The sequence below is a fragment of the Diplotaxodon limnothrissa genome, linkage group LG1 (genome assembly GCF_057381915.1).
Source record: "Diplotaxodon limnothrissa isolate DT_005_m linkage group LG1, D_limnothrissa_male_GT1.1, whole genome shotgun sequence".
Classification (NCBI taxonomy): domain Eukaryota; kingdom Metazoa; phylum Chordata; class Actinopteri; order Cichliformes; family Cichlidae; genus Diplotaxodon; species Diplotaxodon limnothrissa.
Window position 1 is genome coordinate 6851115 of NC_140596.1, and position 10619 is coordinate 6861733.

Consider the following 10619-nt stretch of genomic DNA (forward strand, 5'->3'; position numbering starts at 1 on the left):
CGTCCGAGCGTCCGCAAAACTTGGGGGATTTCCGAGACAGTTCACGTGCTAGAAGAGAAGAATCCTCGGCGGGATGCAAAAATCGTCTGAAGTCCAAGGGGAAAAAGTTCGGGCGCCAGTTGTAACGTGCGGTGGAGATGAAGCCAGCCGCGGAGGTGTGCAGGTGGATAGCGAATGAGCAACAGCTTCTGACTTTCCAAAAAGTACTCATTTATTTACAATATCAAAAATAAGTGCTACCTCTACCACACATTACTGAAGAGCACACTAGTCCGCGTACACACGGGAGCATCCATTACAGGAGGAGTGCGAAGAAGAACAAAAAAGGGGGTGACACCAGTCGTGAGACAGGAGGCGCCGCCATGTGGTGATACACTGCATTACGATAGCAACTGTTACAGTACATAAAGAGACTGCTTCTGCCCGCCAATTCAGATTCTAAATGCAGTTATTTGATGCCACCTAGTGTCGTCAGTAAATTACGCAGAAAAATTCCCTTTTTTAGATCCACTTCACTCACAAAAAGAGATAGATTTTATACATTTCTTTTATAAACAATACATTTAATGCACCTCTCCTCTGCCCTGTCTTAGCTGCAGTCACTTTGTGGACTTTGTAATCACGTAATCATCCACTCACACCAAATGATTAATCAGATAAGAAGACATTTTTAGAAATTACTAAAACCTTTTCTTTTTTTCTTTCTTTCTTTCTTGAGAGAGAACGTTTACAAGTTAGTTTATGTATGGGTGAGATACATATTGGACTTTTAGCTTTCATCAGTAAACTTGCCAAACATCCTCACTTCCAGTGCAGATTTACTGTAAAAAGATTGTTGTGAAATGCTCAGTATAAACACACAAAAATTATTATTTTAGCACAGGCTGTAAAATCTATTCTAAATATAAATTAAACAAACCGAATAAATAAACTGATGTTATCCCTCCTCAAATAGCAATAATACAAAGATATATGGGAATTAAATATATACAAGAAAACCAGTGGCTACATGTCTAGCTGAAGAGATGACACCTTCACATGCGCCTCTGCCCTTTCTGTCTCTCATGTTCATGATCTATTGAATTTCACTCAGAGCAGCTGCATTGGCGCATACGCTACTTGATATCCATAAAGCTACTGCATTTTTCAGAGTAGATTTGGTGACTTTGATTATGGTATTAAACTCAGTGTTGCTGTGTGTCTCCATACAGTTGCATTGTTTGATTTTGGTGTATTTACGTGTAGCACAACCATTCTTTTCATTTGTTGTGGATTTCTCAAATGGAATCAGTCTGATGTCCATGGATGTCTTTGATGGCAAGTCAGTGCCATGTAAAAATGTCTGTATGGCCATTTCACTGTTGACTCATGCTCCAAGAGTCCTGAGGCTGAGTGTGCTGTCACGTTCTTCCAGACGGCCAGAGCTGCAGTCATCCAGCGACTGCTCGCACACAAAACAAGCCTTGCCCCGCCTGCTAACAAAACACACGGCTGATGTCCAATACCAATCAGCAGTGGAAGGTCAAGGCTAAAGTGTTTACCACACTGAATGTGGATGATGCATTCCTTCACACTGTTTATTTCACTGACCTCTCCCCTCCCCCGCTCTCCCTCATGATGGGTCCGGTTAATATTAATCACAGATTTAGGAGTTTACAGATGATAAATCCCTCCTGTTTTTGGTGATCTGGTGCCCTTTATGACTTATCACCAGTGGGGGAGCTGAAAGCGAGCTAATTGGAAACAAAATGAGGGAGAGTTTGGCCAGGAGAGACCTGCTGTGTGGGCAAAACCACCAGGATATGACTGTTTGCAGTGCAGTGGGAGGCAGCTCTGGCTTCCTGCTCAGAAATCTGCAGAATGTTTCTAATGCAAGCTTGATGTCACTTTACTGAAAATTTGCTCTTATAATTCTGAACATGACAAACATTGGTCAAGCTAAAATCTGAAAAAAATATAGTGTGAAGGTGGTTGATGAGTTTATATGACATGAGAAAACTACGTTCAGCAGGTAATATGATGAAGCGTATTGTCAAGGAATTACTTGACCAAAAGAGCTTTTAGAAAAGCACACATTATAGTCTTCTAGGAATATCCGGTAGTATTCTCAGCTTTGGCAGTGAATGGGTGTGGTGTAAAGTCATTACGGTAACAAGATTAATGGTTGTGAGCTAAAAGTGCACGGTAGCCTTTCAGATCCTGCAGTGGATGTCTTCTGTTTGTGTTTTAGCAGTGACTGTGTGTAAGTGTGCAGATTCCGAAATGTCATGACCTGACCCAGAGGCCATGATGTAGAAACAAACCATTGCAAATCAAATTGTCCAATTTACCTGCAAAATAACAACTCAATATCTGAACTGTACCCACAGCAAAGTGAAATGTGTAGTGTCTGGATGTGGTTGGGCGAGGCAAAATACATCAATATTTTAAAAAAATAATCAGAATAAAATAAAAACAAAGGGATTGTGCATGTGGAGAAAAGGTTATGGTCAGCATATAACCAGTCCTAAGTTCAAAAGTGAAATATACATGAGCATTAGCATGATTTCTGGAAAAGAAAGAAACATTTGCCATTTTGTGAGCGGAAAGCAAATTAATTATTACATCTAGCTTCTACCAGTTATTTAATTATGTGGAATAAATGTGCATCCACTTTTATTTCAAAGGATAGTCCCTATATCCCTGTGATATTTCGATTGTTTAAATACTAATGAAGAATTAATCACAGTTTGTGTCTAACCAGATTTTTCTGAAAAGAAACCTAATCCAGTTACACAAGTTTCAACCTTATATTTATCAAACTTATCAACAACCTAGAATTTTATATCTGATAACTTACTTACAATCTTGCAAAATAAGCTCAATGTGCTTTTGTTAAAAAAAAACAATTAACACCAAAAAAATCACAGTAAGCTCCGGAGAATACAGAGAATATGATCCCCGTGACTCTTCTGACTGCAATTGTGTGGGAAGTGTCTAAAGTGCAAGCCTGTCACAATTAGTTTGCTTTAAATTTTATTTTTGAGAATACATCCAACTTTTCTGACACACAGAACAACTTCATCTTGAATAAAATTTCTAGAGTTTTTAACCTGAATACAGTGGGAATCAAGTTTCTGTGAATAAGCAGATGTACACTAGACATTTACTGAATTTTACATGTTAAATTAAACTATAATAAGAAGTGTTAACAACAAAGTTTTACTTATTAAAACAAGACATTTAAAAAATGAGCAAAAGTTGATTTTCATGCATTTTACAGTTAAAGAACAAGGAAGTTTCTGCTACAGATTGTTGAACCGGAGCAACAATTAATATTAAAATCAGTATCTTACATTATCATTTATAGCAATTGTAATTTTTACAGTAACTAGTGACTAAAACCTTTTCATGTTTATGTCTCTGGTAATAGATGCTGGACAGTAAAGAGAGCCTGTAGATTGTCACCCTGCTGTGAACCTTGGCAGCCACTGAAACAAAGCTGGTACCTCTTAGGCTCTTTAGCCGGTTCACATCCTGGTCAGAGAGCAACAATAGTTAGTGAGTTAGATTAACACGGCACAGCATGTGCACACCTTTTATTAACCCCAGACAGCTGACCTCTGACTCCTTCAGGCCAACTGCAGAATTCTTCATGAGGTGGATTTCACGCTTGAGAGACACATTGTGCTACAGGTCAGTGTGCAGTTATAACGCACCGCTAACGCTCGTCTCACTCATGAACAGATTCATCCTGGCGAAATGTTGGGATCCTCATTAGGAATTGTACAAAATCCTACTTAACCTTTGACCTCACTCAGACTAGCACTCATTATCTCGTATGAGATTAACCCACATTGCTTTGTAAATGATAGAATCAACTCAACTCAGCTTTGAACTGTAAACAGTTTTGAAACTGATCAAATAAGATAACATTTTAAACAAGACATATGCTTTAGTCAAACCTTTTAATGTGGACTGCACACATTTCTGACCTGTTTATGCATAAGAGAACTAAAGATGACTGTATTATTATTGTAACATTTTGCAGTATTTTAATATTTAAGTGCAAAATTTGAGGCATATTTGCTGGTAGCCTTTCAGTTGATGCTGATAGAGGTCTTTCGAATGAAAGGATCGCATAATTAGTTTGACAGGTTTGTTTATGCCATTACAAAATATTTTTATTGTCCAGTCTCTAAAGTCATGGATAATGAGGGCAATAACATGATGAGTTTCTTACATTGTTGTGTTTTGTTTTTCAGGTGTTAAGGCCAAATAAATTCCCAGGGGGGCGCTGTGCACACCTTACCGTCCGGGTGGAGGCACTAAGTGGTTAATTAAGTGGAATGGAAGAGGATAAAGACATAATTCAAACTTTACTTTAAGATAATATACTTAAGTGTGATTTTTTTGTGCATTTTTATTATTATTTGTGCATCTTAGATTTTTCTTTAGCCTAATTTAGCAAATCATATCACATTCAGTTCATGGGTTAATCAGTGGCAGTCTGAAAGGGCTGCCACTTGTGGTTAACAGTGCTTTTAGTTACCTTAGGACATAGGATTGCTTTCGTTTGTTTATTAACAGCTTTGTTTAAAAGTTTGGTACTGATCTTGAGGAAGACTTTACCAGAGGTGAGGTTCAGCTCAACTTAGAAGTGATTCATTTATAGAGCTTGATCTAGTTCTGGATCTACACATTTCTGAGATGCTCCTTTAGCAATGTGATCAAATTGCGCATTTTATGTAATTTCGTCACAAAGAGAAATACGCCCCCCAATTTTTTAAAAATTATTTTAAATGAAAACATAAGAAACTAATACAGATCTAAATGTCTTTCTGATCCAGAAGATCATTTAGCCTCAATGAAGATTCAGTTAAATCTTTAATGTTGATGAATAAACACCTTGGTCTGCACTTTATCTCTCTTGTGTCTCGTGCTTTAAGTCAAACTCTGCTTACCATTTTATAAATTCAAATTTATCTACTTTTACTTTTTTACTTCTGACTTTATTTACCCCATAGTTTTATATGCACAAGTCAACGTTATATACAGTTAAAATTGTGACTGACCATAACAGTGTCGTCAGTAATCTTTTAGTCAGTTTACATCAGAAAACATCTGTGTTAATGAGTAATTACTATAGTTTTTAACTGTAATGTACAAGAAGCTGAATCACAGTAACTAACAATAAATAGTGAAGTTAAGAATACAAATATATAGAGAGCAATATTTATGATTAACATAACAAACAATGCAAAAAATATTACAGGTGTGATTTTATTATTATTATTATTATTATTATTATTATTATTATTATTATTATTTATCAGGAAATGAAGAATTTCAAACACACTCACTTTTCATGACAGGCTTTTTTTTTTTTCAACATGGCATCAAAGAATTAGTTGAGTGTTTTAACAGCTGTCATGTGGCTGGCCATGTGTCATTTATGCTGGTGGTTTTTCTTGCCCTAGTTAGTGAGATGCAGTGATATTCTTAAAATGCAGCTGTGAGGCAGGCTGGGAGGATTTGCTGTCTCTAGGAAGTTTCTTTGTGCTTGATCAGTTGATCTGTGGCCACTGCGGGGAGGTAATGCTGGGATGTTTTGATGTACTGGATGCTACATTAGTTCAGACGGCAGTGTGAAGGCCAGAAGGGACATGGACAGTTGGGGGCTAAGTGTGAATGAGACAGAAATTTAAAGAAACCAAAGAGTCTTTCTTGGTACTTTCCAAGGTCAGGTGGCATACATGACTATAATTCAGAGAGACTGTGCTTTTGCATCTGTCTGCATCGAAGGAAAAGTTATCGAAAGCAGGCTGAAAGTGTAGTCCTTTAGAAAAAAGGCATTATGTATTGAAAATTGGATAAAGTATAATGTTGTTTTTTTTTTAAATTGGCACTTGAATTGTGAAATGGTGAGATTTTGCAACCACTTTTTTCTCCACCACCCACTTAGCACTGACTTGCTTCTACATTTTCGCAGCTCAAACACACCAGACACAAACCCTCCCTCTCACTTTTCTACCAGAAGACCAAATGTCATTCACAGCAAAGACATTTCTTTTGTCCTTCACAGCACCACATTTCCTCAGACTGAGAACACTGTCCGGTATTTTGATTGATCATGTATTTGTATCTATTCATAGAGGCCAGATTCATCATTCCAATTTGTCAAGTTGCTGGTGTGCCAAGTTAATTATGTGCAGGAAAGCCAGAAAAAAGAGGACAGCCTCCTGTTTAGACTCATCTGAGGTTTCCCTACCTCACCTCGTCTCCAAACGAGCAGCCAAAGCTTCACTGGGCTGCTGGAGCTGTTTGGCACCATGGGTAATTAGTGTGATGAATGCTTTAGTGGAACAAATAGTGGCAGTCGGCTGTCTCGCTCATCGTGTGGCTGTGCTGTCATAGCTCTGGGGCTGCGAGCTCATCAGGGTAATGGATGATTCTGCAACAGAGCCATCCCTCAAACAACAGCGCCACCACTGAGCAGGAAACGGGCCTCTTTTTTTAGTCGACAAAAAAAAAACCTTGAGTCTTGAAGGTATATGGATGTCAAGTGCTTTTTAGAAGGTTACCAACAACCAGTAACAGTTAAATCTGGAAAAATGAAATTGAAGTATCTCGTGAGGTATAATCGGGTGAAATGTAAAAGAATAGCCCAGTGCATTATTCTAAATATGCATTTTTTCTCTCTAAATAGGGCTAAATATATGGATATTCAAACATCTTACTAATCCTCTGTGGGATTCTGTCCTATGCCTGGGCTGTAGAGCTGTCGCCGTAGAAATGATGGATCACATTATTAGATTAGGGGAAAGCAAGGACGGGCTACAACTGGATTTGCAATTCAGAGTCTCTTTTGTATATGGACCTTTTCTGCATCAAAGGAATGGCCCTAATTGGGCCTCTGTCATTGAGTCAGAGATTGTTTTTTAACAATGCAGGAAACCTTGCAATAAATCAGGTCAGCTGTCTGAGCCACGTCACTGGACAAGGCATTAGTCAGATATGCAGAATGTTCTCTTTGCATACAATGTAAAAAGAATTCATCATCATTTACGAGCACAGTTGCAAGCCCACATCTCCTAATTCTTCCAACAAACGAAGGACATATGGTGATTTTTGTCTCTTGGATGAACCCCAGGGCAGAGGCAGCCTTGAAGGTCTGGCTCTGTGTGCTGTCATTTGAGTACCAGCTAATGGCTTATGCTTACTCTGTGCTTTGACTTTTCAACCCACTGTGACAGAGAATAATATGATTCACATAAGGGTGAATTCTCAACCATGTCATCCATGTAGCAGAAGCTGCCGCAGACAGGTAATCCATAGCTGTATCAGGGAAAAAAACACCAGTTCACTGAATTGTTTTGATGGCAGCCAGACCCAAGGCTAACAGAGCATGAGAGACAGGCGAGGTCGTGGAAAGGTTATTTTTTAGGTTCAGGAGGTGAGACTTTGGGGACGTGGACACGTCAGTCTTGCAGAGTCCGCGGGTCAATGTGAAGACAAGTGGAAGACACATTTCTCTGTCAGCACGCAGAGAGCCCGCACGGGTTCAGGCTTTTGTCGTGAAGTCCCAAGTCATTGAGTCAATAGCCAAGGAACATGACACAACCTCTCACAGTCACACGGCATCAAGCGGAACAGGGAATGGCATGCTTTCCATTTCACTGCACCGTGGCCCTGGCGAGACTTCGTCTGCACTCGAGAAACAGGAGAGCTCTCAGCCCAGGCTCTCGCATAAAAGCAACGCAGCAACCTGGCCCCGAACACGTACCTGGCTCGCTCACAGCAGCAGTACAAGATGATTCACCGGTCAATCCATAACCCCGGCTATTATCTCCACTGGCTGCTGTAGCGCGGCGAGATGCCTGTGGATAACCAGAGGGCTTGGATGAAAGGAAATTAGATCATGGCAAAGCACCAGCACATTTCGATTAAACTGATGTCAGGATTTATCTTCTTCCGTCAGTGCATTTAGATGGGAAAAGAAAATGTAACCTTTAACCCCGGCTGATCAAGCACTGACCGAGTGAATAGCCCTTTATCACAAGAATAGCGTTACATGCAATGTAACAAACTACATCATTTTGTCTGCGTGTGAGAAGAGTGAATAAAAAAATACATATCTTGTATGCTGCATCATTATCTAGTGCTGCCTTTAGCAACATTCTATTTGTGACATTTAAACAATACAAACGTGTTCTCTTCACAGGCTGCATGTTTATAGAGCATTGCTTATTTTTCATCCAATTAACAGTGCTAAAAAAAAATCACTTCTATGTTTTTAATCATAATATGATAAATTAGATTTATCATGGGCCAGGCTGGAAACCAGCACCACAACAATGCTCAATCTTTAGACCACTGCTGTAGCATCATAGCAATGTGGCTCTTTCTGTTTCAGTAACCATATTTAGTTTACACATGGATAAATCTACCACTGCTTTTGTTCAAAAGGAATTCCTCAACAACTATTAGATGTATGTCCATGAAGTTTTCTTTTATCAGTTCACCCCTGAACAATATCTGTTCAAAGACCACATGACCTGAAGAATACAACGTTTCCATCAGCCAGTGGGGAAAATATGCCTTCAGACGTTTCTTTTCTTTTCTTTCAAATAACAAAAAAGAAAAAAATTCTACTTATGGAATGTCTGCACAGAAGATCATTAATTGTGCTTAAAATAAAGACACCATTTCTGCAGGGTTGACATCTTAAAGAAAACCTTGAAGTCTAAAAGAGCTGCTAGCATTGCTGTAGTGAATTCTCAGTCAAGGCATCTTTTAATAAGTGCAATATCTCTGGCTGGATTAAGTGGCGGCATGCTGGTGCACCACCACTCTCACACTGAATAAGAAAGTTAACAGCTCATACCGTTCTGTAGCCCTTATGTGTGGAGTTTGCATGCTCTCCCTGTGCCTGCCAGTGTTTCCTCATACAGTCCGAAAACATTCATGCTAGGCAATTGTTGATTCTAAATTAGCTGTAAGTGTTATTAATTAATAATCCTTTGCTAACTCATCAGACAAGTTCGTATTACAAACAAAAATAGTATATTTAATGTATTTACAATAAACATACAATCATGTAATTTCCAAGAAATATACAGAACTAAAGCTTTTAAATATAAATTTATCAGAAAAAAATTGAAAACAAATACCAAGAAGCAACAGAGCATATCTAAAAAATCTTTGAAAATATAGGTGATATATTCTTATTTCATTACCCTTTTCTTTTGCAAAGGTCCCTTACAAAGAATCCTACAATTCTCATTTTGACTACCACCAACAGCATAAGCAGACATGTCATTTTAAAGCCGTCACTGTTAGCATAATGTTTCTCTCAAATCAAAGGCAACATGCTGCCTAAAGGCTCAAAACAAAGGATTATCAATCCGTATATGAAGAGTTGTCTTCCAAAATGTCAAAAAAAAAATTCCAAAATACATAATAGCAACAAAAATTTTAAACAAATTATATCTTCTTTTTTTTAAACAGGAAACCTATTTATTGTTGGCGAAATGTGTCTTTAACCACCATAGATAATAATAATTTTTCTTTGCAGATGTCATATTTTGGTAGTGAACTCTTCATAGGTCAATACTCCTGCCACTAAAAGTCCTTTATAAAAGTCAAACTGTTGTTACCACACGGCAAGGCCATCAAAAGAGATGAATGAAAATAATAGGATGAAAAAAAACATTTAAGCTTTAAAGTTATTTTCCATCACAAGGCAAAACGTCTTGAGCACATTGAGGTGCTAAAAGAAAACAGTCCTGTTGCCACAGGTCAATGCAAGGTCAAGCAAATGCTGCTGCCCTTGCACTTGTCGGACAGATCTAAAATATGTTGTTTTCTTCTTTGCAAGTGTTGAATGTTACAGTGCACAGGTTGATATGGCACAACATGAGCTCCGATCATAAAGTCTTAGAGTAGAGCTTCGCATCCAGGCACAGTTGCAGGACCGCTATCAGTGAAGTTTGGCTGATCTTCTACAGTCAGCCTCATCTACTGTACAAATTCAGACTACAGCTCAACATCGGTGCCACAGTAATAAAAACAATACGTTCAAGCAAAGTATTGTTTTCAATTGTACCAAAGCAACAGTATCAGCTTTGTCACTGATGGAAAGAGAATTCAATCTAAATTCGACAATACCTTCACTAGTAGAAAACTTCTACATATTAACAGTTATTACATCCTAAGTGTTACTGTTTTCTAGACCAATGTACAATATTCTATAGGCAATATATTTTTGGGACACTTTAGGATGATGTGGTGAAAGTAAGTTGAGGGATATCACAAAAAGGCTACATACAACCGGAGGATCTGCTTTGAGCTCCAGCGTGTTCAGACAAAGTTCTCTGCAGGACGTCACAGAACACTTCTATGGTGTCACTTCGGCACTTTTATGGCACTATTATGTACAGAGGAGTCAACACTAGACACACTGGGGTGCTATAAATATCAAAGACAGCGCCACCTGTTTGGGATTGCTGACGAGGAGATGGTGGCCAGAAGGTGCCCCACCCTGTTTCTTTTGAATTATTTGTACAGCTCAGCATTATCCCAAATATCCCGTTTGGAGCCAATATTTCCATCGTCGTTAGATTTTGAGCTTGAAAACA